Genomic DNA, 27,067 nt, shown 5'->3' on the forward strand with positions numbered 1-27,067 from the left:
TCTCTCTCTGTCTCTGTCTCTCTCTCTCTCCCCCTCTCTCCCTCTCTCTCTCTGTCTCTGTCTCTCTCTCTCTCTCTCCCCCCCCTCTCTCCCTCCCTCTCTCCCTCTCTCTCTCTCTCTCTCTCTCTCTCTCTCTCCCCCTCTCTCCCTCCCTCCCTGTCTCCCTCTCTGTCTCTCTCTCGACCACCCCACCCAGTAATCCGGTCTTGATTCCAGGGGACATATCTGGGATTTAATGCAATTTGTCGAGGAAGGAGGCAGAGAGGGATGAATGATATATTGACTTCTATATAAAAGCAAGGCTGTGGTGGTAATCTCATTTCAGGATGCTGAGATGAGATTCTGGCCTGTTTTCTCTCCAAGATGATGTGACTTTGGTCCTGACATCATCATGCTGCTGCTGCATTTGTGTGTCTGTGTGTGAGTGTGAGTGCTTCACGGTCTATGATATGCTGCTGTGATTTTATCTGGAAGCTCAGCTAAAAACTGCATCTCTATTTTTGTGTGCATGGTGGAGATAAAATCTAAGTATTATTTTTGCTTTCTAAAGTTACTCTTTGCTTTCCTAAATTTGTACATTTGGGGGCTTTTAGAAATAAAACCCTCTCTAGAGCTTTGCTGGTTTTTAAGATGGTGTAATATTCTACCTACTGTGCTCTATCAGGCGTGCTCTGCTTTTTATGTAAGAAATATTTGAGGAAGGCAGCATCAGTTCAGAAGATGTGAAAGCAGAATGGGAGGTGGTTGACAAACATGGAGTTTTCAAATACACGTTGTATTCAGAACCTTATTATGCCAAAATCAAATTAAGGTGTGGTGTTTTCAGTCTCTTTTAAATAAAAAAAACAAAAAACATTTATTATATGCTGATCCCTTTTTTTTTTTCAGCATACAGGATTTGAAGGAAGTTGAAGGAAACCAGCTCGGCCCTTCCTTTGTGTTCATTCAGGAGCTGGTGATTATGATCAGTCACCACCTCTCCATTCAGCGACCTGTTGTTCTTCAGCGCCGCAGCTTCATGTACAGGCCTACTGTGAAAATGTCAGTGCACTGTATCCTGCATCCTGGTTAACCCGCCAGTGTCGCCTAGCAACAAGTTACTGTGATTTGTTTTCATGTGACACTTGAAGTTGTTTAGATTATGTTCATGGATTTACTATGGTTTTCTTTCTTAGGCTTAACCAAACTTTACAGAACTTTTCAATGATTAGGACTTTTTTTTTTAATATAATTTCAAATATTTAGCACAGCACGCGTGATTATAGAATTCATAACAATATAATTTCAGTTGGTTAAATAATTCATAAATAAGGTTCACTTAGTAGCTGGAGATTTAAAGTCAATCACACAATATTTTCCACAGTCATGAAATAGAAGACACTGTCGCCACTTTGTCCATTGTTCTTCTCTTTTAAACGATCAATAGATTGGATTTTGTGGCATATAGCAGTGAGGTGGCGGATTACAACCAACTGAACATCTCTCATTTTAACCTCCCCTTCCCAGTGTTTAGGAAAATCTACGCTGGGTGTGAAACCACTGAATGCAAAAGGCCCTCTCCAGAGCCAGGGTTTAGTTTGTTCCTTCTGGGCTACTGTTGAGACATCAAGACCCACTCCCACCCTTAGGAGTTTTATCAAAGCCTGCTGGTGTCACAGTGATATGTATAAAGGTGCAAAGTTACAACACCAAAACGACATAGTTATTGAAGGGTTGATGGTTTGGGTTAAAAATAACGTTACATATGTAAAGGAAGTCAGGTTATGCAATGGGTAAAAGTCCCGTGTTTGATCCATGCAGCCACCCGTGATCTGCTCCCTTCTTTGTTGCTCTTTATACACCATTAACTTCCTTTTTCAAACTGGGTGGTCAAGAAACCAACGCCAAAGGTCACTGTGTGCGTTTCTCTCTGATGCTAATGTGTTTGACAAAACAGCAGTATTTATGGAGATTATACACCATTGAAAACGTAATTGTGAAAATTATATTCCATTTCTGCCAAAAGATCATCCTAAATCCTACACACTGGACCTTTAAATAATAATTACCCACCAATGACACGGTTCCGACATCTGGTCCAAGTAATTCTTGCTCCCAACAAGAACCAACTTTTCAATTATGAACATATTTATTTTTGGTGGCTCAGCTCTAAATCCGGTTCGGGAGCCAGAACTTTAAGAGCTCTGTGCAGGTCTGCTGAAGAAGATTGTGTGATGTGACCGAAAGCTCCAGAACTAGAACTGATTATTATTGTCAACGGCTGTTTAAGATCATGAATAATCTTTAAATCTTTAATGTGATTTCAGATTCATTTCCTGGTATTTTTTTTTTTTTTTACTCTTCTGTACAGAAAAGTCCAGTCTTATAGTAACGTCGTCATTCAAGTGCACTTGTGCAATGTTGTGTTCCCAAAAAACTAAAAAGAAGCAGAAGAGGGCGAACTTAGAGAAAATGGAAGTGCCACAATATCATCCTAAAACAACTGATACACCCCCATTTCTACTATCATATGCTCATCACAGCTTATCATATTTTATTAAACTGACAGGTCATATTAAATTGTAATCTTGGGGAAATCTTCGGTTAAGTCCCACTGCATCGCAGAGCAGAGCGTTGCCTGCTGCAGCTGAAGAACACTGGAGCAGTCCTCAGCGGCTGACAGCGCTGCTTGTTTGTCCTTACCCAGGATTCTCTGGGTTGTCATGGTAATGCATGTCTGTGGGAGATCTAAGGGGGATAGAGAAATAAGGAGGACGGGAGTCCATCTAACACGGAGCTATTGTGATACATTTAGAGACTCTTTGCCTCGCTTTTGCTTTGCTTAAGTGTGTGTCATTTTGTTCTTACCTTGGAAGGATGTTGTCTGACCTTTGAAACATTTCTTGTTACAAGTGTGCCTCTATACAGGTTAGCTGCAGTTTCAATAACGAGTTTATGTTTCACACCTTTGGAGAAAAGTAACAGATTTAAAGGAATATTAACATAAAAACAACACTGAAAAGATGAGTGGATCAGTCAATATTTATAAATTCTTGAACTGCACAGTTGGTATGAAGCTACCACCCACAAAAATGGGGAAACAGCCCAAAGGGAACCAAATCCTCTGACAAGCACCTTTCAAAAACCAAAGTGTAAAGATGACTTATTATAGTTTAGAAATTGATGGAGTCTTACACCAGTGGTAGCCAGAAATGTACACACTTTGGTGTCTGAACAGTTACAGCAAATGAGATATGACAGCTTAATTATATCAGCGGATTTTGCCACTTTTGCAAAGCTGGCTGTTTCTGCCTACAGTTTAATATTTACCAGAGAAACATGACAGTGGTTCAACTTTGGACAAGAGAGCAGTCCAATTGTTCAGAATGTGAAACTATTCCTTTTAATTTCTCCATCAGAAGCGATTCTGGTAACAATTAAAAATTGCTTTTATATTCCTGGTTCTGAGCTTTCTGCTTAGAAGCAATGATTTAAAGAAGCTTTCCATCTTTGAGGCCGGATCAGTCGTTCAATTATGAGACTGGCGGGTCGGTGAAAAATTAGTTCTGATTGAATGATTAATCAATCTCTGCATTCAATGTAAGACGCTGCTGCTTTTCTTTGTTTGATCATTATAAATGTAATATGTTTGGTTCTTTGGACTGTTTTTCAAACAAGTTTGGATCTTTTTCTGATGTTTTGTAAACCACATAACTTATCCATCAATTGGAAATAATTTTAAGGTTCGCTGATAAGTAAAATGATCTTTAGTTGAAGCCCTAAACTGGACAACTGCCATTTAAACACTCACAGGGCTGAAGCATGCTTTTACCTCGTCAGACGAGCTGAAATTAAAAAGTAAACTCTGAAATTGTGTTTAAAGCTCTCTGAATATAACCCATCTGAAAAAGCTTTAAGACAATATGCCACATCGTGACACACAGCCCAAAAGACAGAAAAGTGACGGTGAGAAAGGGAGGAAATGATAGTGTGAATACAGACAACCATTACAAAGTTATATAAACCTAATACCGCTTTCATTCACACATTTAACACCCTCAATGCAGAGCATGTCACACTTCCACCACAGAGTATGATGCCAACAGCTGTCAGATATGAACGCTGCAGACATGAGTCCTTTTCTTTTTTCTGGATCAGCTCTCAAACACATGCACACACTGCATGCACACACACTCACTCCCTCACACACACACCCTGGTACACTCCACTGTGTCTGCAAGTGAGCTACTAAAACTGGATAAAATGCACAGCGCTCTGGGAAATTAAAGGATTATACCAGGAGAGATATTTAGTTTGTCTCGACACACACACACACACACACACACACACACACACACACACACACACACACACACACACACACACACACACGCACACACACACACACGCACACACGCACACACACACACACACACATACACACACACCTTCAGACACTATTTCCTGCCGACACACACACACATACACGCGTAGACTATACACTCAAATTGACATATAGCTACATACACAGATGACCTCTGACCTCCCTCAAACACTCAGCCATTTAGTAATTCACACAAAACAGACACACACACACACACACACACACACACACACACGCACACACACACACACGCACACACGCACACACACACACACACACACACACACACACACACCTTCAGACACTATTTCCTGCCGACACACACACACATACACGCGTAGACTATACACTCAAATTGACATATAGCTACATACACAGATGACCTCTGACCTCCCTCAAACACTCAGCCATTTAGTAATTCACACAAAACAGACACACACACACACACACACACACACACACACACACACACACACACACACGCACACACACACACACACACACACACACACTTGCCTCTGCCAAGCACCGGTATTTCCCCCGGTGTTACTGAGCGCTAATTGACAAAAGGTTTGTATGGTTTAGCTCCTGCTGTGATTGCCAACTGGCTGATGATAGCTTGTGAATAACTGGAAAACTAAACTGAACAAAAAGAAGATTACAAAATAATAAAAAATAAACAGGAAGACGCTACAGAAAATTACATAAAAACCAGAAAATCTGTGAAGTGGAAACATTTTTATTGTTTTACCATCAAGTACATAAACAGCAGGACCTGCTTTTGTGTTGTTTTTCAGTCGCACTGCATCTGTCTCATATAGTAATTAATCATGCATCAAATTCCCTTAGAAGACTTGATTTTATAACAAAGATTCAACTGTTTTTTGATTGAGAAACTGTTGAAGTTGACTTGTGTCACAGTTTCACACTCTTTTTTTTTTTCAAATAAGGGAAACTTTTCCACAATTTGACTTTCCTGTCTGCCACATTGAAAACACTGATGAACAGCAAACAGCACAAATCATAATCAACCTGTTTTAACAATGATTGCAGGAGTTCTTAAAGTTGTTGAAAATGGAGTTTCAGCCCTAGAAGACTTTTACAGTGGATTTGATGGAAGGTAAAAGTAGTCCTTCATTGTATTGGTCCCTTTAACTTTAAAAATATACATTTACATTAATATATGTCTTTTATTTTGTTGAATTAATGCATTCCATCTCTCCTCTCCTTCATTGGTGGCATTATCAAAGTCAGCTTTATTGTCAATCCACCATATGTACAAGACAGAGAGATCGAAATATTGTTTCTCAGTCCCACTTTGTGCAAAATAAAAAGATAAAACAAGAAAAGTATAAATATGTCACAATAAAAACAATAAAACAGACAACAACCACAGTGACGTTTAACTGCAGTATATATAAGTACAATGTAGTGCAAATACAGGTCCATAGTGCCAAAGTTCAGACTTTATGGGGTAAGAGAGAGAGAGGAGAGAGAGTTCAGCATCCTGACAGCCTCATCTGTCTCTTATATGTGAATAAGAACATGATTGGTATCTCTTTCATTGTTTATGTTGTTTGGCCCCTTCATCTGTAATTTGTTTTGTTTTTTTCCTTTCAAGATAGTCGATCATTTATTGATTTCATTTTTTTTCTTCAGATTCAGTCACTTGTTTTAAGAAAAGGAGTTTTTAGGACTCAATAATGTGCATAGATTATGCAGTGTATGGAAGATAGCATCTTTTGACGACATTAAGTTATTACTTTAGTTGGTTTTATTGCATGATAATGTCGTTAGAAAAGCTGGTTAAGTATATTGTCACTGTAAATAATAGACAGCTTTATTTCATTTCTACCACTGTGATGGTGCAGGTTGACATACAGCACACTGACGCCAACAAACTATTCCACACACTTATATAAACCTATAGTGGAAACGTTGGATTTACAGAAAGTGTCTAACTCTACTATTCACACGTCTCAAGTTTTTTGATCCTGCAGCAGTATTTCCTCTGAAATTGGTTAAATTTTTTAGGTGCTGTTGATGTTTTCCTTGTCTTCTTAGAGAGCCCGGGCTTGTTTTTGTGAGCCTGTAAAGCCCACTGAGACACTGAATAGGATATTGGGCTATACAAAGAAACCTGGCTTGACGTGACTTGACAGACTGAAACCACAAGAAAGACGATTTTTCTTTTTGTAGATGCCCATTCACACATGTAGCACAAATACACACAAAGTGGCTTCTTCAGTGGCACAGTGATTCCTTTTGATCCTCTACCACAACCCAAAAATAAAGAAACAAAGAGCTTACTTGCTACTAGATTTGAGGATTTAATGCTGTCCTAATGTTTGCAGTGTCCTATACAAACCAACCATTATGAACTGTTCACCCTATTAGATACTGTTGCTACATATGCCAAGTTTTCTGTTCCAGCATGGCACATATGCAACGATAATGTTGGCAGATTAAGAATTTTTTTGTAAAGAAAAGGGCCCTGGATTTCAGACAAAAGCAGACAAAAGCACTTATCATATTTCTGTTTGATCTTCTGTCACTGACAGAATTAATCAGCTGCAGCTAGCGAGCTAATTAAGCTAACGGTTGCTCTGTGATTTGACTGAAAAATGCCGGCTGTGGCTCCGACTTTTAAATATTTCAATCCGACTCATTATAAAACAAGAGCCTTATAAAAGGGGCTTATGTAAATACGTCTTTGAGGCCTCAGTGATATTGTTCTGGAAGACTGGGGCCACATCTACACCCCCAGCAAAAAGTCAGCAACCTAACCCGCTGATGGTTCATGTAGAACACATGCATTAGTCAGCGCCACACTTGTGAGCCTGTTTTAGCTCACATTTAAGACCCAACTGTTTCGTTAACTTGTTTGGCCATTTACGGCAACTTAAGAAAACAAGTAGAAGGTGAGCTAGATTTGTGCCACTTAATGTCACAAGGTAAAATGTTTTAGGATGAGGGATAACCACCGTGTGTTTGGCAAATGTAACGCTATCAGAGAGTGAGTTTGGCTGGTGTTGCTGGATTGTAAACTTCCAAATCTAAAAGCAGGACAGTGAAACTAAACTATGATATAGCATCCAGGACCAGCTACCATAAAGTGGGGATATATTGTACTATTGTGAACAAGGCTACCTCAATGTAACTTATAACAAAAGAATGTGACATCACCCATTGGTTTGGGAACTGCTGCTCTGAAGCCTCGAGTTTGACTTTTGGCCGTCACCATGTTGATATTTTGAAGGCAGAAGTGACCATATTTGGACGAGATGGGGTAGAGCAAGCAGTGAATTTGACAATCGCATTGGAAACCCAAGAACATAATGCCCCCCACCTTTAGCAGGAACCTGACAGCACAACGGGCCTGTCAATCAAACATACGGGCTCCCAAATATACCGCTTTTTGAGGCCTAATATCTAATTAAGGATATGATTATTTTCAGGACTGCCAGAAAACTAATGAGAACAAGTGACTTCAGCAAACGACACCATAATGACTCGAGGAGAAAATGCACTGACTTTGTATTTCATGATAGAAGTTGAATGGGAGTTTATGGAGCCAGAGTCTTTTTGAAGCCAACCCCAAGTGGTCATCGGTGGTATTTCACTTCAAGCCTACACATTGTTTTAATGAGTTTTGCTTTGACTTAACCTAACATTGACCTGCCATGCATCTCCGCAATGGTTGCTGAACTGTAACGAACCAATAGTTGTTGGGAGCAAAAACGTGTTTCACAGAAAGATCAGTTCCTTGTAAATAAGAACTGAATGCAATGAAGTCTCTGAAGGTTACTGTGGAGTATTTTATTCACATTGTATTTCTATGGCAGAGCCACAGACTGTCAACTGGCTATAAAATTAGCTTTTGGGTATTAAATGGACTCACTAATAGTTCTTCAACAGGAGAGTAAAAACATCCAAGGATCAATCAGCGCCTCAAATATGAAAGTTATCAGAGAAAAGGTAACAGAGAAAATCATCTTCTCCCTTCTTCTCCGTCATCACCTCTGTCAGAGCTGCTCTCAGGATATTTCAAGCAACAGGAAGGGGATAGAAATGTTGCCCAAACCCAAGAGAAATTTGTCACCAGAGACATGAGAAAAGCAAGAGAGAGATGCCTGAAAGATAAGAGAGGAGAGGCAAATCAAAAAAACAAACTCCCTTGTTGCTCTCCTGCTGCTGGTATCTTGGGGTTTGCGCGACAGATATTTGTCAGGAAATGGAGGAACAGCCGATGAGCTGCTCGCCCATGGAAGGTAATACGATTTCAATAGTCCAGTCACTAGTAGCTAATGGGACAGCCAGAGATTTCGCCTATTAGCCCTGAAGAGCAACTCAGAACAGAAGCATCAGAGGGGTTTTCAAGTCTGTGCCAGGCCACAGAGTCTCCAAACTAGCTCTGCCACAGAGACAGTGCTGTCTGGAGAACAGAGGGCAGGGGTAATGAAAGGGAATAGGGATGACCGGGATGAGTGGAAAACACATCTATTGAACGCTTCCACTCGCTTCCCCAGCCTTTTGTTATGTTTTTTTTCCCTCTGCCTTTTTCATTTCACCCCTGTGGCATCCCTATCCCCCTCTCCATCTCTCTTTCAGTCTCTATCACCTCTCGCCCTCTTCACCCCTCCTACCCTGCTCTTTCTTCCTCTCCTCCTCTCAGCATCCACACCGCAATCTCGCCTTGATTTCCAGAGAGGGGTTGGTAGAGCAGCAGCCGGCATACAAACTAGCTGACTCAATACACACAACGCCTGCATGAGTAGGGTGTGCGTATCGTGGCGGTATGGAAGGATGGAGGCAGAAAAGGCGTAAGATGAGAGGAAATAGCAGGAGGGGAGGAAAGGTAGGGGAATTAGAAAGAAAATAAAAAAGAGGTGTGCGGTGTAGGACCTTCGCCGGAGAGTTTAGGTTGATATTAGCTCTAATTCTGGCACGCTGGCAACTGCAAGATATGCGTCAGCATATATTAAGCAGCTCATTCATCATTCACGCTATGAACAAGAGGTATGAGGTCACTGTTGGGTTGTCTCACCGTTTCAAAAAGTAGCGTTGGGGTTAATGAAAGCGGCTCTCAGGAATCCTCACACCGCGGCTCGAGACTCAAAATGATCCTCGTTTTCAAGATAACACGCCGATCAAATTTTGATGAGCCTCGTTGGACCGAAGAAGTTGAGGCATCACCTCAGCACAGTGAGAGCATAAACCGATGCCAACAAATTGCCTATGTACAGACTCTTAAAAAGTCAGTTCACCTCAATACAAAAAGGAATATACCTTGTGGTACCAATGCAGAAACATTTGTCTACTTTGCCAAGGTTTTGAGATTCACTATAGGATGTCTGCCACTGCCATAATGCAATGAACCCCTCTGAGCAATTTCCCCTGGATCTATCTTCTTCTGACAGGGAGGCTATTTGAGAAAAGAGATGTTAGTGTTGAATTTTTAAATGCTCTTTTTCAACGGTATGTGCTGTTTCATTCACTCACAGTGTTCTGTACTCTAAAAACGAAGCGCTCGCTCTTCGGGCTGTCGATGTTTGGGGTATTTTTGAATTTCAATGTGTGAAGTCTCATTTTGAACCACTCTTGGGTTGTTTTGAGATGTTAGTCAGGTTCTTTTCAAGGATGAAGTGTATTTTTCTTAATTTATTCTGTGTTATTCTTGCTTAATATTAAATCTTACCTGGCTCATGTTGTCTGTTAACCTATCTTTGCCAGGACCATCTTAAAAAAAGACATAATTTAATAACAAATGGAGTAGCATACGTCACATAAGAATAACAAACTGCCCCCCCAACCTTCACTATTTGCATTCTGTGTCTATGTGTCAATACTTAAGAGTGTGAGTGTATAAGTTGTAACTTGTAACAATAACTTCCTAATTAAAGTTCCCCAGTGTTTGTGCAATTTTCCTGAAATAACTAGCTTCCTACAGGGAATATGGTACATTATTAATCCATGTGCCTCCTGTACACCTGCAGTACGCCTGTGTACACGTACATGCCTGTCTGAATCTTTCAATAAGCCCCTCTTACCTTTCCTATACAGAGGATTTGTTCACAAAGGTGGTGCATGCTGCTATGTGTTAGCCCTTGATACACAACATCATGTCCTGGGCATGGGTGTATTTCTCATGATAAGTAGCCTAATCCAAGATTTCTTTCCAAGCCATTTGCATTCTCATTGTAGTTCGGTGACAACACAGGACATGAATACATGTAATTTCTCAGCAAAAGCACAGTTAAAAAAAAAAAAAAAAAAAAAAAAAATCTGCATTCAGACTGTGTCAGCATAGAAGTGCCATGTTAACTATTCATGCAGCTTCCACGCCATGGGGTTGTCCCTCTCAACACAGATCAACATTATGACAGGGGTTACTGCCAGGGCTCTGTGCTCCAACATCCTTAATATGGAAGGCTAGTTCCTGTTGAAATACCTTTGACAAATAACAACTGATGAGAGTTGATTCTAAAATTTAGCCTGGAACTTCCACAATGCTTCATGTTGCTCCGTTGCAGTGGGAAGTCAAGGGGGCAAAAAAAAAAAATGCAGTAAATGGATTTGAGAGCACGGAGGGATCTCCCATTACACAGCAGTGCTGCTTTAGTATTCCTGAAGAACTTGCCCCACAGTGATGCCTCTAGGTACTCAGATTGTACCACGGATGGATAACTCACTCTTGGGTCTACGGTAAATGATACAACAAGAATAGAAAAAAAAAAAAAAAAAACTGTATTACAACTTGAGGTGAAGGTTGAGAGCAGCAACAGTACAGCCAGCACAGACATTAAACCCATCACTATTCATTCATTTTGCACTTGCAGACATTCTGGCAGTTCCTCTCTAGCAAAGTTGTCACTTTTCATTACAGCTGATTTTTAATGTTGCCACCTGCCTTATTACAGATGTAACCATTACAGTGCCAATGTTTCTGACACTTCTGCTGCAGCAGCACAAAAAGCTTTCACTGTGCAGCTGCCTGTAGAGAGTGTTGTTTTGGTTGTATTTAGTAAAGCTTTTAGCTCTCGAGAATTAGATGGAGCAGGTCAGTAACCACAGGTTTAGGAGTATTTTTTTGCTCCAGCCTGATCAGAAAGTGTTCATCTCCTACAACTCGTGGCACGGGAAGAAATTGTGCTGCAGCGAGCACTGCAGTACTAATGCAGGATGAAAGCGAGATGAGCGACCTCTAAGATAGTTATCAATGAATTCCCTGGATAACTAAAGACTTCGCTGTGACAGAGAGATCTCTGGCCTTGAAGAGAGCCGGCCGACCATTTCTCAATCCCAAAAGCATTATTGCCTAAAATGAGTCATTGAAGCTGCTGTACTGGAACTACCTCATGTCTATTCATGGAGCGAGGAGTGGAGCCCTGCTCAGCTCCCTCTCTCTCTCTCCTTCTATCAATCTCTCTATCTTCCTTTTCTTTCCCCTTCTCCCTCTATGGCACTCAGCCAACAATTGGAGTCAGTCAGTGGAAAAACTCTGTTAGTAGTCCATGCCCTATGGGACAAAGTGGCAACAACATCCGTTACAACAGATAGTGGGGCAGTAGGCAGGAGGCACAGGGCACAGCAGACAAAATTGAACTGGCTGAGTGACTTTGTGTCACACACATGCACTCAGTAGGCAACTGTCTTTTAACTGCACATCAACACTGTGCTAACAGGCCTGGGGTTTGGCTGCACAGAGCACATGTAATTAGGTAGTGCTTTCACATTTCAAGCAAAGCTGTGGTAAACATATAAATAGGAAATGAATCCAAAGAGGTTTTAAAGAAGTTTGGGGCCACCACGACTCCTCAGAGCAGCTTTACTGCACTTTGTACGTGTGTGAAACTCCACTGGAAGGATGAGAATCATTTTTCCAAAATCTATTCCCAGAGTTTGATGTGTTTTTGATGGCAATGAAAGGCGCCAACACGTCACCGCATAATCTGCCTTAGGTGTTCAATTGGGTTGAAATCTGGTGAGTGTGAAGGCCGTAGCATATGATTCACATCATTTCCATGCTCATTAAACCACTCAGTGACCCGTTGTGCCCTCATAGGGAGAATCCTCATATATTATGCTTCTCCACTCATTTATTCTGGTTTTTTTTTTTCCTTTAAAAGGGACATTCCACTGAATTTACCCAAGACGTTCCAATTACTTTTCACAATGAGTACTGTGGCGTGAAAACAAAAATCATAATGCCCTTTGTGGCTCTGGAAGAAGATTTCCAATGTTTAAAAAAAATCACCCTGATGATGATTAAATGGACTATACAACTAAATATTGGGAACTAATAAAGACCTATTCAATTTTGACAATAATTTCTATTCTATCTTTATGGGAATGTACTAAATCACTGTAAAATCATTAATTGGTCACCTATGTGCACATGGGAAATCTCTTGTATGCACAAGAACATATGATGAAGTAGTCTGCAGTGCATGAATCTGCAGGTTGAGACTCAGAGAAAAGCTGATTGACAAGAAGTTTTCTAGTTTTAGGCTTGATGCATCAAAGTTGTTGTTGTTTTTTTTTACAACCACAGAATATAATAAGAAACATGCAAAAACATACAGATGAAGCTGTCATTTTAAAACACCACAGAGAGGAAAAGAAAAAGAGTTGAGTGGGTTGGATTTTTCACCGCCTGCAGCTCGGACTGAGTGGAGCCGCTGTCCGTGGTGCTGAACACTCAGCCAGCTGGACTGCGGTGTAAGAGGGCTTTTGTCCCGGGACAAAAACTCCAAGTGGCCAGCTTAAATGTGCACAAAATATGATATCACTACATGCTTCACAGACTATGATCAAATCTGCACTGCTACGGGTTGCACAGGCTGGAGTACAGGACCATCAGGCACCGCACACATTCACCAGCAGCTGATCATGTAAATCTGGATTTATGAATCTGCGCCCGCATCATCAATGGACACACGGGGATGGAGATAAGACAAGCAAGACAGGTTGCCTGGGAATAGCCGCCCTGCAAATTCCCCCCATTCATCACGACTGCGTGCACACGCACGCGCGCGCGCGCGCACGCACACACGCACACGCACACACACACACACACACACACACACACACACACACACACACACGAACAGAGAGATATGGTTTCAGTGTCGGTGATTTCAGAACCGCAGGAATGCCGGAGGTCTTGGCATAATTATTTCAAAGTTGCGTACGCAATGTGAGTCCAGCCATCACAGGGCAGGCACATGATATGAAGCCAAAGCTCTGTGTGCCAATCTACAGATGTTCGCCGCTGCTTTTCACTTTACCTCTTCCAGATGCCAGGGTGGAAGAAAGCAGCTTCGCCTCGCGGGGTCTCCTCGGCGCAACGGGTCCGCCGGTTGCCTCTGGCAGTACGTGCGGCTGTGCTGATGTGTGTTTTTTTTTTGTGTGTTTTTTTTCTTCTAAAGTCGTTGTCTGTCACTGATTTGTCCCAGCTTGCTCCTGTCTCCTCTGCGCTGTCTGTGAAGAGCACCGGGAAGGAGCTCGGCGGTCACAGAAGCAAGCCGACGTGGCGAATGACCCGCGTCAAGATCTTCTTTTCTTTGGGATGCAAAACGGTGCCCGATGTGATGCGCTGCCTCCTCGCCGCTGTCTCTCCTCGTTCTCTGTCTCTCTCCTCTCCGTTTCTGCCTCTCACACTGCGTCAGGCTCCACTCCCCCTCCTCTCTCTCTCTCTCTCTCTCTCTCTCTCTCTATTTGACTGCCTTTGACTCTCCCTCTCTCACACGGGAACAGACGGTGATTAATTCGCTGGAATTCAGCCCCCTCCCTCCCTCTCTCTCGCTCTCCCTCTCCTTCTCCGCCTCTCTCTTTCTATAGCTATGTGCCCCTCAACCCGTCGCTTCTCCTCTGAACTGAAGCGACCGTCAGCCAGCTGTTCCGGTAGCGGAGAAGGGGTGTGCATGGCACTTCGAGCGCCGCAGACAGTCGTTCAGATTGGACGCTTTCCCATTTGGAGAGCGAGATTACCTGATAAGTACTGTACTAAAGTCAAATTGGCAAAGTTCTTGATGAAATAGTGTGCAATCCAGGCTGTTGGAGTTCTTCAGGAGAGCGGAAACAGTCATGCATGTATCTGGAGTGATGGGAGCCCACGCTGCCGGGTGGTTCTCTGCTGCTGGTGGAGGCATCAGGTCTCTGGGCTACTGTAGCCTACCAGACTGAACACTTTAATGTTATTTGAGGTTGGCTGTTTGCCTAAATGCACTATGGGGCAACCTGATGTCCTGCCAGCAGACATGGTCAGATTAACTGCCTCTTTAGTGCAGACATACACACACAGGCATGGAGGCGGATAAATAGCTAGACAACTTGGAAGAGTAGCGATTGGATGAATACAGAACAGCATATTAACAGTACAACATGTACTGTAGTCTGAAAAACAGGGCCTCTGTTCAAAGTCTTGCGCATTAGCTGCCCTTTTTTCCACAGACACCATAAATCCAAAAACTGTATGTTGTCTGGCTTACATCATATGGATATGGATTAGTGGATATGGAAACTATATATAAATCCTGTAATCTCCCACTGTGTGCCTGTAGGTGATGGCTGACAGTGGTGTGAACTGTACCCCGGTGACCCTCCAAATGCATTATTGAGTAATTAGGAATTAGGGGGATGAGAGGCAAATGAGGTCAGAGAAGGGGGAAAAAAAGAGGAAGAAACAGAACGACTTCATCAATTCGCATAAATCCTTTATCCTGTTTGTCTCTGTGGACATGCATGGATAGAGTCAAATCAAATAGAAGAGATTTGCACAAGAGACCGCACTGAAGTGTCTGTGATTCACATATTAAATCATTTGCATCTGCTCCAGGGGTGCTGAGGTAACTGGCCTCTGACCTATTTCTCCACAAGGGACGGACGTACTGTATAATGAATCACCATAATATTATTTATAGAATAAAAAGGTCAATTAGATGACAAACCAATTTCCCATCATGTTTATATTTTCCAACGTTGAAACTAAATTATTCTTGAAAATTTGATTTGCTGATTGTGGTTTCTTGGCTCAGCAGCATTTAAAAAAAGGTCAGGATGAACCGTAGACTGTAAAGTGGACGTAGCTTCCAGGTCTGACAAGTGAAGCAAACCACCAAGGGCCGCATGGGTCTAAAAAGGCTCTGGCTCCATAGACTCCCATTCAATTTCTCTAATGAACTAAGATGTCAATAAATATTTTCAACAAGTCATTTTTGTGTCATTTGCTGAATTCAATCCTTCTTCTTATTTTTATGGTGGTCCATCTGGAAATAATCCCATTAATTAGATATTAAGCCTCAAAAAGCAGTATGTTTGGGGGCCTTTCTTTTTGATTGACAGGCCTGTGGTGCAGTCAGGTTTCCCCTACACAGTGGCGGGGCATAGTGTCTTCAGGTTTCCAATCAGATCGAGTCAGATTCACTGCTCGATCCTCCCCAGATTGTCCAAATATGGTCACTTCTGGCTCCAAAATAAGATTGCGACCCATAGAATGGCAAACTTGAAGCTTAAAAAATGATCGCCTTGTTCTTCCTGTCATCTTTTACATTTTATCATCCTTTAGCTCATTGCTTTAGTTTTCCCGCAGCTTTTCTGTCTTGGTTCACTCTTACTGCTCTCATCAGTGTCGTTGTCACACATAAGCAACTCTTTGCAGGTCAGATGCTCTGAACAACCATCATACATCTACCAGCCCATGACCCAGCAGGTTCGTGCCAGAGTTAATGACCTCCCAAGTGTCGGTCCATGGGGCACATTGTGTCAGTGTCACATTTGGCCTTGCGTAGGTGTGAAAAGTACATGCATGTCTGACGAGGGTTGAAGAAGGAGGTCATGTGACAACATAGACACACACAAACACAGAACGTTCACAGGAGACCCATGTTTGTGTCAGTCAGAAAGAAGAAATCACTGTGGATTTGTTTTGCATGCTTTGGAGTGATGGCTGGTTGACATAGCTGAGCTTTCAATAGCTATAGAGACATTTTTTTTTCAGAGGCTGGCAGAAAGAGAATACGAGACTTCAATTTCATCAGGACAAAGAAGAAACAACTTATTTGACTTTCTGCTGGATGTTTTATAAAAGACTCTATTTTGCTGAGACACACCACATGCCGTCAAGGTTGGTTCCATGGCTTGTTTCTACTGCACTCAGATGGAAAAAAAGACTTTTAATGCAGATTAAAATCTTATTTGACTACTTTTAGGTTAACGAACAGTATATGATTAAATGCTTCTTCCACTGAAAGTGGGCTAATTCCTGACAAGGCTTTGAAACAAACTTTCCCTTTCAGTTCAGACATAAAATTGACATCAAATACAGATTCACTTTATCCATTTTTTTTTTAACTCTCCAAAAAACTAACACCGTCTTTGTACTCTCTGGTGAACATTTGGTGCATTGTGGGCTTCTAAACCCAAACAGATGCCAGTCTGCATGTAACCTGTCTTTGGATACTCTTACAATAAATAATATGTGATGTTTAGCATTTCTTTTATGCTATTTGAAATCAGACTTTGATCATTTAAGGTGTAATGACTCATTCTGCGTTGATTATACGTTATCCAAAATTAATACATAGATCTGCTAAAGCACAATCAATTCAATTGGCTCATTTTCAGCAATAATCAATGCCAAACAAATTAAATTCAAAGAAGTTCCTCCTCTATGCAGACTGAAGCTGTAACGTGCAGTCACTGATTTCACTGCTACTGTACACAACAACCAAAACTACCCCCTCGAGACAAATAAGTGCTGTATTTGGAACAGATAAGAAACAGATTTTTTTTGGAATTCATGTATTACTTTCTTAGTATTATAATATTTTGAAATAACAGTTACGTCCTGCAACCAGCCACATGATCAGATCAGCCAATCAGAGTCTGTCCACTGTCCCAAAAACAGCAAAGAGTGCATTAAAACACACTTCTGCTTTCCACAATTTATCTTGCAGGTGAATATTAATAGCATTAAAAATCTTCTATTTATTTTTTGAATATACAGCTAATTGTTGTTTCTTTGACTACAACATTACTAAATCCAAAAGGAAAGAAAAAGAAACGAGCACTCGAATCAAATGGTCAAGAAGCACAATTAAATGTATTCACTGTAAAACAGTGACTCACACTCCTGGTGTTAATGTAACAGTGTGTGTTGGGGCACTCTTCTTACCCCGCCTCATCTGCCTCTGTCTTTTTGATTTTCAACAACACCTGGAAAATGAGTCATACATGTGTGCAGGACCATTACAGCACAAGACAGTATTTCCAAAGCACGAGCAACTCCAAAATGTGTCCTGCATCGTGGTCTATTGTGGCTATAAATGGGGTCGCTTCCTGTTTAACTGCTGAAAGTCTCAGGAAAATGTTGAAGAAGCGTTGATGTTGGACAACAGACACCTCAACCTGATCGTTACTGCTGATGCATCAAAAAATGCTCCACTGTCAGACTTTTGCAGCTACACATGTCGATGGGATGTAACATCACATCGGGATGTTTTACAACCTTTGGCCACTTTTCTGCAGGAATGAAAAACAGAAAAACATGAAACAACAAAATGGACCCAGCAAATTTAGATACTTTAACATACGCTGGTAAAATGGTTCAGAGTGGATGTCTTCTTTGAGTGTCGTGGGTGGAAGACAATACACAACAGATTTAGTATGAATGAAAAATATTATATTCATTGATAAAATATATTTTAATTTATATCAAAATATGTTTCACTTTCAATTACAAATGAACAAACACCATACACTCATAAAGGCCACGAATGTGGCTTAAAGCTCTGGGAAAATCTGGAAATGTTTAATTAACTATTTCCAAGGAATTCATTTTTTAATGCATTTATAACCAGTTTTTATAGTACCTTTGAATCAACTGTACATCTGTGAACAGGCAATAAATGCCTTATAACACTTTGAATGGGCATGTTTATCTATATTATTGCATATCATTTTATTCATTCATTCATGAATCTATGGTTCTGGAAACGCTCCATTGAGGAGGGTTTCCAGTCGTTGAATCCTAATGGGCGTAGACCTCGGGTTTATTTTGAAGCTATTGGACCAGCCTTTAATCAATTGACATTGGCCACTAAAGCCATATGTTGCGCACCGAAAGTCACTCTGTTGTAAACAACAACAACACACACACATAGACATGACATATGTCACTACATTACAGCTTCATCCAGCTCTACCACCACCGTCATGGTTGGAACTACATTTAGAAACAAAACACGTGACTTCATCACACTTGACCGCCCTCAATCACTGGTCCACCCTTCAGACCTTCATGTGAACAGGATCTCCAGACAAAAATCACAGAAGACAGAAGCTGTGAACAGCACGCGAGCTGAACCAGACTATCATATATTCACAAAATATGTACGTGGTCACTTTGTACTAACAATGTTTATCAACATAAGCAACAATATTGCTATATCAGCATTGATAGTATCACTTCAACTCCAACGGACATTAGGATCCCATATATAGTACATATAGGTGTGCCCGTGTCCAGACTGTGTACGTTTCCTTTATGTGTGGTTGACGCGCAGACACACACGTGCACACCGTCACAACCCATCAGTCAGTGCTGTCATTCCAACAGAGAATCAGATTGACAGGTTGATCTGGCTGGAAGAGAGACAGCCAGGCAGAAAGAAATGCCGACAGGTGGAGCGTTTCAGATGAATGACATCAGGAGACCAGAGGAGGAAGGAGGTCTGTCAGGCATTGTTGGGTTACTTTTAACCCCTGTCACCATGCAGCTGTTGGGACTAGCACCAACTTTAACCCCCAAAGACAATAACGTTTGGATTTGTTTGAACATCTTAAACACAACAGAGAATACAGGGAGCGAGTCCAAGAAAAAGGTAACTGCACAAAAATGATATTCCTTCCAATGGGTATTTTTCACAGTCCATTACAAAAAGTGTTTGCTAAATTTACTCCGATATGATCAAACTTTAATTTGTTTGAGCACCTTTGGTGACAAATGCAAAGACCTGCAGTATTTTAAACTGTTTAATTTTAATTTCCTGAATCAAAAAGATATTTGAAACAATCTGGTAGTTTTACATTTTATTTCAGCAAAGGAAGTGTCTGAGCCAGTGAGTATGACAGAAAATTGTTACTCAGAGATGCAAAGTTTCATACGTTTAAGAAAGTATTATTATATATTATGGATGATTAGAGCATAGATTTAATATGGCTATATGTGTATTCGTATTATTTAATATTAAATTAATATAACTTGAGATCCAAACCCATTATTTCCTCTTTATTGCACACCTGAAATAATTAAAATGTCTACTTTCAAGATAGATTGTTTGGACAAATATATATATATATAAAAAATAATCACTACATCAATCACTACCAAGGTAAATGTGACACTAAATTATGATATTGATTTGAGGGGGTATTGCCTGCAGGCCTGCAGTATTTTCTCAAAGGTGGTCCTTGCCAGAGTTTTAGGTAAAGTAGCAGCTCTTCCCAGCTATTATTGGATTAGGGAAAGTTAACATTTACCAGTATACCGTTATGTCTGGTAAACACATTGTTATGGTATTTCCTTGAAGCCTTTACATACAATTAGATCAAATAAGCAGGTATATAAGCTGTGTAGCTAAAAAAAATATATATTACATTCCAAGCAAATAACAGTCTGGCCTGATGTTTATCTCATCATAAAAATGACAGTAAGACTAATGCCAAGCTCAGTGTACACAATATATTTGTCTTTCACACTGGTAACTGTCATAACTTTTTGTTGTTTTTGTGGGAAGACTGGAATCACTAAAAGTATGACCCAGACCAATCATTGTTCACGTTCGTGCAAGAGTTCCTGTATCGTCTTAGCCTGGCTCCGTAGGGAATCGTTTGCAGTCGTTCCATCCTACCAAGCCTAGACCTTGGGTTGATTTTAACCAATCAGCATGCACCAAAACCGTCCGACTTTCTGCCATTGCTCCAACTACCTACGGCCCGTGTTTTTTCCTGAGTACAGCAAAAAAAATTTAATTGTTTTAAATGAACGCCAGCAGCTTGAAGAGGTGCTGAGCGTTTATTCTGCACTAAGTGCTGAAAGTGCGCTCGTCACCGTCCCCAGCCATACAATCATAGTGAATGAGGGGTAGGACAAACACATTTAACCACCACACTGGTCGCTGACTGGTCCGCCCTTCCAAGTGGCTGATTGAATGTTAATACGAGCGAAGAAAACTGAAGCTGTGAGCGACAGTCTGGTGCAGCAAGCCTAATGTCGTGTGGGAGGAGGGTCAAGAAGTTGACAATCATGTCTACAGAGGCACTATGTGTGACGCTAACGGTCTTTTCGCCATGTTTACAAATGCACGCTAGGGAGCATCCTGCTATCCTACAGGTCGACCTCAAGGATCACGTTGCAGAATACGTCAAACAGGTAAAAACAAAAACTCTTTTCATGAGGGTGCTGTGTGGTGTTCCAGACACCGCATCGCTGTTCTTCAATTAGTCACACGACAAGGCCAGAGGTAATTCCCGACATAACAAAGCTGGGCCCGACACTGGAAATTTGCTGACGAAGACTAAATTGGGTTTAAATCGGGCCGAATTCATGTAGTCAGAGCCCAGCGTTGGACAGTCAATCAGTGAGGCTGATGACTTTTTGCCTGAGTCATGCAGCTATAACCTTTCACAAATGTCATTGCAGGCAGCCTTTAAATGCACAATTCGGATTCTATAATAGAATCTGAGTTAGAGTATCCTATTATAGGATCGGTTTTAAGATAGGTCATGTGGAAGGTAGTGGAGAAAAAGTTTTCCCAACTCATGGAGAAACCATTGGCTTAAACATTTAGCTCACTAACTACAGCTGATAGAACGAGCTGTCGTTCTTAACAGGAAATTCAACAGAAACATTGGGAAGTCCATACAGTGTGAGAACAAAAAGTAGTAATAATAACAAGAATAACAGGAGCAGTAATAATAAGGTCTGCTCTCCATGTACTGTGTACTGCAGTGACGAAAGGCTACTGTATATGAAAACCTGGTGGTAGGTTACAGATATTATATTTTAAATCGCACTTAAGGATCTACAGCTACCAAGATGCACTATTCTTGTTGCATACTGGGCTAAAATGTAACTTCCCAACCTAAAAATAGAAATCACTTGGTTACATCTGAATCAGGAGCCAAACTGAATATAACTCAAAATTAATAACACAGCATTAAAATGTAAATGAAATCCTGATGTGTGTGCAAGATTAAAATTACAGTTTTGAAAAAAACAACCAACTGATGCAAATCACCAAACAGAACCGTGATGAATGTGTATGGGTGCGCATGTGTTTGTGTGTGTGTGTGTGTGTGTGTGTGTGTGTGTGTGTGTGTGTGTGTGTGTGTGTGTGTGTGTGTGTGTGTTAATCTGTGTCAATGTGTGTCTGGGTCTGCTGCCCCAGAGGACCAAAGTCTTCTTTGATACAGAACGAAAGGCCAGCGGTGGCAGCGGAGTCTCGCCGAGGAGAGAGACAACATGAAAGCGGCAGCCGTAATTATGCTTAACCCTCTGTGTTTGGTGATGCAACATCTCTCTGCCGTCACGGGGCTGATAAAGCACCGGCACCTCGCTCTACCTTTTGTGAGGCCTAAATGAATAAATAAATTAGGCGCAGTTATAAACAGTAGGCAGACGCTTGATGGAGGAGAGAATGAAGTCGTCCGAGAAGAAAAACTGTCTTTTGAAAGCAGCATTTATAATCGCTCTTATTCAGTAATTACATCCAACCCTTCAGGGTGGGTGTGGACATGCAGCATCTCACCTCCTCCATCACGCCCTTCACACACACACACACACACACACACACACACACACACACACATACACACACACACACACACACACACACACACACACACACACACACACACACACACACACACACACAACACACATGACTGCACACACACGCATGGAGACATACATGCTCTCGTTTATCTCAATACAGTAATAACACTAATGATATCCCATGGGTACCTCAAAGTATAAAGGGGGACTGAAGGAGGAGAGTGGGAGAGAGAAAGAGTGGGAGAGTAAGAGTCTTTGTGAACAGTGTGCTCTCATCTCTGTTGGCAGGAGCGCCATTTGTGAGTCTGTATGATGTTTAAATAGAGACAGCGAGTGACGCGTGCGCACACACACCCTCAGAAACACTCACACACGTACACAAAGACGAGTGTGTGCGCTGGCTAGAAGACAGAGACTGGAGGAATGGAGAAGAAAAGAGGATTTAAGCGACACTGGCAGGCTCTCACACTGTTTTTAGGTCAATGACAAGACGCCTATTCAACAGACAGACACATGCAGACGCACAAGTGAAGAGCGCACAAACACTAGTGGCGCTGCGCACACGAGACCAGCTCGAACACACACACACACACACACACACACACACACACACACACACACACACACACACACACACACACACACACACAAGCTGTGTATACTCGCAAAATATACTTAGCTGCATTTACTGTCAACCCTCTACAAAGACTGTGACAGTACTAGAAAGGCTTGTCAGATATCACTCTCCCCTCAGCTGTTATTTTTCCCTCATTGTCTTCTCCTTCATGTCCCTGCCTCACAGCGTCCATCTCTGGCCTCTCTGTTACAGGTAAACAGTAGTTTGTTGATGATGCTTTCTCCATGGAGCGGTTCCATTTCCTGTCCTTTTTGGCCACCGTGTGCCCCTGACCCGTCATCTTGGCCAAGGTTCAAAGGGATAGGGTGTTTGTTTGTGTGCAAGTGCGCATGTGTGTGTGCGTGCATGTGTGAAGTAAGGGAGGGGGATACAGGAGCAGGCATACAGATCAAAGGGGGCTGAAAACAGTCTGTCATCCCTCTAGGAAGCATCAACTCTCATACATATTCACCGGGGGGATGTGCGCGCATGCACGCGCGCGTGTTCATGCCTGTGAGCATATGTGTTTGAATGAGGCCCGGTCATTTGCGATATTTCACTAATCACTCATCTAAAAGAGGTGTACATCATTTCCTAACTATCATGGAACCTCCATGATCCCATCGACATGAACCACTACAGACCGATTCACTTCATTTATGTGTGCAGGTCAGAGACAGGCGATGTGGATCTGTACAGCTTGTAGACACGTAGGCTGTGTTCCAAATGGAGTACTTGTGTACTAACACTCACTAATTTGAGTGCATAAGTGCGTTCTCATTGTAAAGTACAAAAACATGCAGTGCACTACCAGCACCAGGATGATGCACTAAAAACGGTCCAAAAAATAAGTGTGACACTCTGGACACTTTTCAGCCTAGACGGTCACCATCCTGGATACATAGAGGAAGGGCTGGGACCACTGACGTAAAGAGTTTTCAAATTAAGGCGCCAGAGGAAGCTTCAGCTGTTCCTGAACACCACACAAATGTTTATTTTTCACTTCTGCTGCTAGAAAGACGAATCCGTGTGTTTATTGAGTGTGATAAACAGAGGACACAAAAACATGTTCATTTTTTGGTAAAATAATAAAAGCTGCAGATATTTTGGCGGGTGATGCATTCACATGCTCAGGTGGTGTCCAGTCAGTGCACGATTTGAGACAACAGTAAAGGCTATTTTCCCCCGTTTCCGTCTGCGACGCGGCTGCTGGAGTGAATTGCAGTGATTAAAGTCATTGCTTCATATCACATCGGCTGTGTCGCAGTCCGTCTCACCAGAGCAGATCGGCCAGGCAGGAAATGTCTCGTGAACATTAAACAAACTTCCGGTCAATTTTCAAACTAAAACACATTACTACATCACCGTCTACCCGGGGCTAGGATTCATGTTTTAATGACTAAAACAAAGCAGGTTGTATTAACTTTGTCTGTATACGCTGCAGCACAAAGCAGGAAATGACAACAACGAACACACAACGGACAAAAAATAAGCAGTTTAACAGCGTTTACCAACAACAGAAGCACAAAAATCAAGGAAGCTTAACCAAATCAGGAAGTAGGATAAAACGGGCAAACAAAACGCTCCGCATCTGATACGCTCCCACTGGGATATGAAGCTGTGCAGAGGATGGAACAAAGTCGCGGCTCACACACACAACGTGACGGATCCGTCTTCAGTGGAATATGATGGTAACTCCTCTAAATTCAAGTATGACACAAGTAGGAGTCCTAACATGTAAGAGCACTGTTACGTTTTATTTGTGTATTAAGTGAAGTTTGTCATTTGGAACACAGAAATAGTTTTCATGTATGCTGATAGATAAGATAGATAGAAAGGTAGTGCCAAAGACAGGAGAGTAATTGTAATTTCATCCCAAATTTGAAAGATAATATCTGTACAACTTGTTTTGCGGTTAGTAAATAAAGTATGAGGCATTTAAGACACTGTACTCTTACTGTGTCGGCATGTTTATCACATGCAAAGAGAGAATGCTGAACTTTCAATAAAATTCCTGGATAAATGAATTTTATACAACACATTTTCTATTATCCCAACACAATTGGGAAAGATCTCTAAAGATATTCATTTATTTTGTAGTTCAATGTTTCTGACAGTTTAGTTCATCTAATTTACTCCCAGTAAACAAGAACATGTACAAATGATGAATGGTCAAATACAAAATTTAGGAAGTCAAATACAAGTCTGCAAAGGACTTGGCTCAGTTTAGAAACTTTAGAAATATTTTTATGGCCAAACAGTGTGGAAAGTCAATGAGAATCCAGGAGAGAGAGGACAATAAAGCAGCAGATTTACTGTAGTCGGTTCCTTTGGGCAAATGAGAATATCCAGTAAAGCGAGGGAAAAAAGTCGAGGGTTAAATCCAAGCAAAAAAAGGTGAAGATTAAAAAAATCAATCATAGCCACTCTGGGGATCAGCAGTCTGTCGAGCAGCACATGGCTGCCCAAGTAGGAAATCCAGATGGTTCTGCATACAAACTGGCACTCACACTCTTCCAATCTTTTTTCTTATTTGTACTTATGCTTTTCTCTGCTCGTCTTTCAGACTGCAGGCACAGTGTCCAGAAGCTGTATTAGATAATAGATATGCTCTTTGTCAGGAGCTCCCTCTTTCTACTTGCCTCCATTTTGATTTTACATTTTTGGCCCCGCCCACAATCACGGGTGTCACTCATTAGGATCGTTGAGAGCTGCAGGAGGGGCAGCGGAGACAGAAAGCTGCAGTCAAGTCAGACAGTATCCAGCAGCCTTCAGTCTAAGAAGTCACAGAAACACTCACATCCTGTTAGACTGATCCTGATTTAATACAATTTTAAATATGACAAAGTAGCCCATTAAACTGCTGTACAGGCAATCTGTGATCTGTTCATGGTTCAGTTCAGCTTCCATTTGTATTGCCATGTACATCAGGAACCCATATATATATATATATATATATATATAATATACCAATTTATTATATGTATATTAAATCAGCTGAGCAGACACGTGTCTCTTAAACTATATAGATACATTTTAAATCATAATAATGTTAATAAATAATCAAATACAGAAGAGGGAAATACAAGACAATTTTCACTCTTTACATGTGAGATTGTTTTTGACTATCAGGAGTTAATACTCACATCCCACTTATCAGAAGTTTTTATGTTGTTATATATCACTAATTAAATCAGTTCAATGTCGATACACAACAGAGGAGAACTGTGATATGTATGATCTGTATCCTGAATGTATTCAGCCTCTCTGACTTATAAACGTCACCAGGGCCGTCAAAGATGGGGGGAAAAGAGGGACTAATAGGGCCCCAGTGCAGGGGCAGCATGTTGATAAAAGAAGATTGTAATGTACAGATTTAAGCACATATCACAATTTTTTTTATTTTTTTTTAACTGCTATAAACAGTTCATTAGTGACTGCTCAGATAACCACTACAGATTTATGTGTACAGGTCTTGGCTAAAGTAACCTATTTGTAACAGATTTTCTAAAGATAAATAACAGACATGAATGGTGAAGAAGAAGGCCCACAGTGAGTGTTTAGGGCCCAGAATTCTGTTACAGCTCTGAACATCACCATAAAACCAACAACATGTATCCTGTTTACAGAATAAACCCTCAAATTTTCAATCACAACCTCTAAAATTCTACAACAATGAAAATTTATGTGGAGCCAGTCGCTAAACCAATCAGCTGCTAGATCCGGTGTGAGCCCGTTGCTATGGCCGGCAGCTGTGTAGTCAACAACATGCGGCGCCCGGCTCCGAAAAAACTGCAGCTGGCGGGATCTCGTGAGGTTATCGCTGCTCTATGTTTGCATGACGTCAGAGCAGGTCAAGATCAAAGACGGACAGAAATCTAACCACCATGTGTTGTGAATTGTGATTGCTGCTGATCGATTCTTCTCAGGCCGGGCTCATCTCAAAGGAGCCCATTCACTCACTCTGCAGTTTGTTTTTGTTTTTTATCCCTACTCTTTCCCTTTCACTCTGACTCTCTTGATCTGAATGTGCTCTGTGCTAAGTTGTGCTCTCTTTGACAAATAATAGCTACTGAAGGACAACTGGCGTTACCTCATGTCGCCAGCATGTTCAGATTTTTGTCACTACATTCAAAAACAACTTTAAAAGATTCAAGTTGTTTTATAGCTTTTATCTGATTAGATGAAGAGAGGTTAATGTTTTTAATGTAAAAAAAAAACTACACTGCAGATGCTCTCTGCTAACGGT

General features: G+C 41.3%; 1 protein-coding gene across 1 annotated transcript in view; it reads right to left on the reverse strand.

The window, feature by feature from the left end:
* elfn1b (extracellular leucine-rich repeat and fibronectin type III domain containing 1b) overlaps positions 1-14,055 on the reverse strand; it is a 127,360-nt gene extending 113,305 nt beyond the window's left edge. The window contains exon 1 of the mRNA XM_069168328.1: positions 13,654-14,055. The gene's annotated coding sequence lies outside the window, so the exon portion shown is untranslated. The remainder of the gene's footprint in view (positions 1-13,653) is intronic.
* Between the last annotated feature and the right edge of the window lie 13,012 nt (positions 14,056-27,067).

This window comes from Embiotoca jacksoni, unplaced genomic scaffold, assembly GCF_022577435.1.
Source record: "Embiotoca jacksoni isolate LCO1_2020_lvr unplaced genomic scaffold, fEmbJac1.0.p SCAF_4, whole genome shotgun sequence".
In the NCBI taxonomy this organism is placed as follows: Eukaryota; Metazoa; Chordata; class Actinopteri; family Embiotocidae; genus Embiotoca; species Embiotoca jacksoni.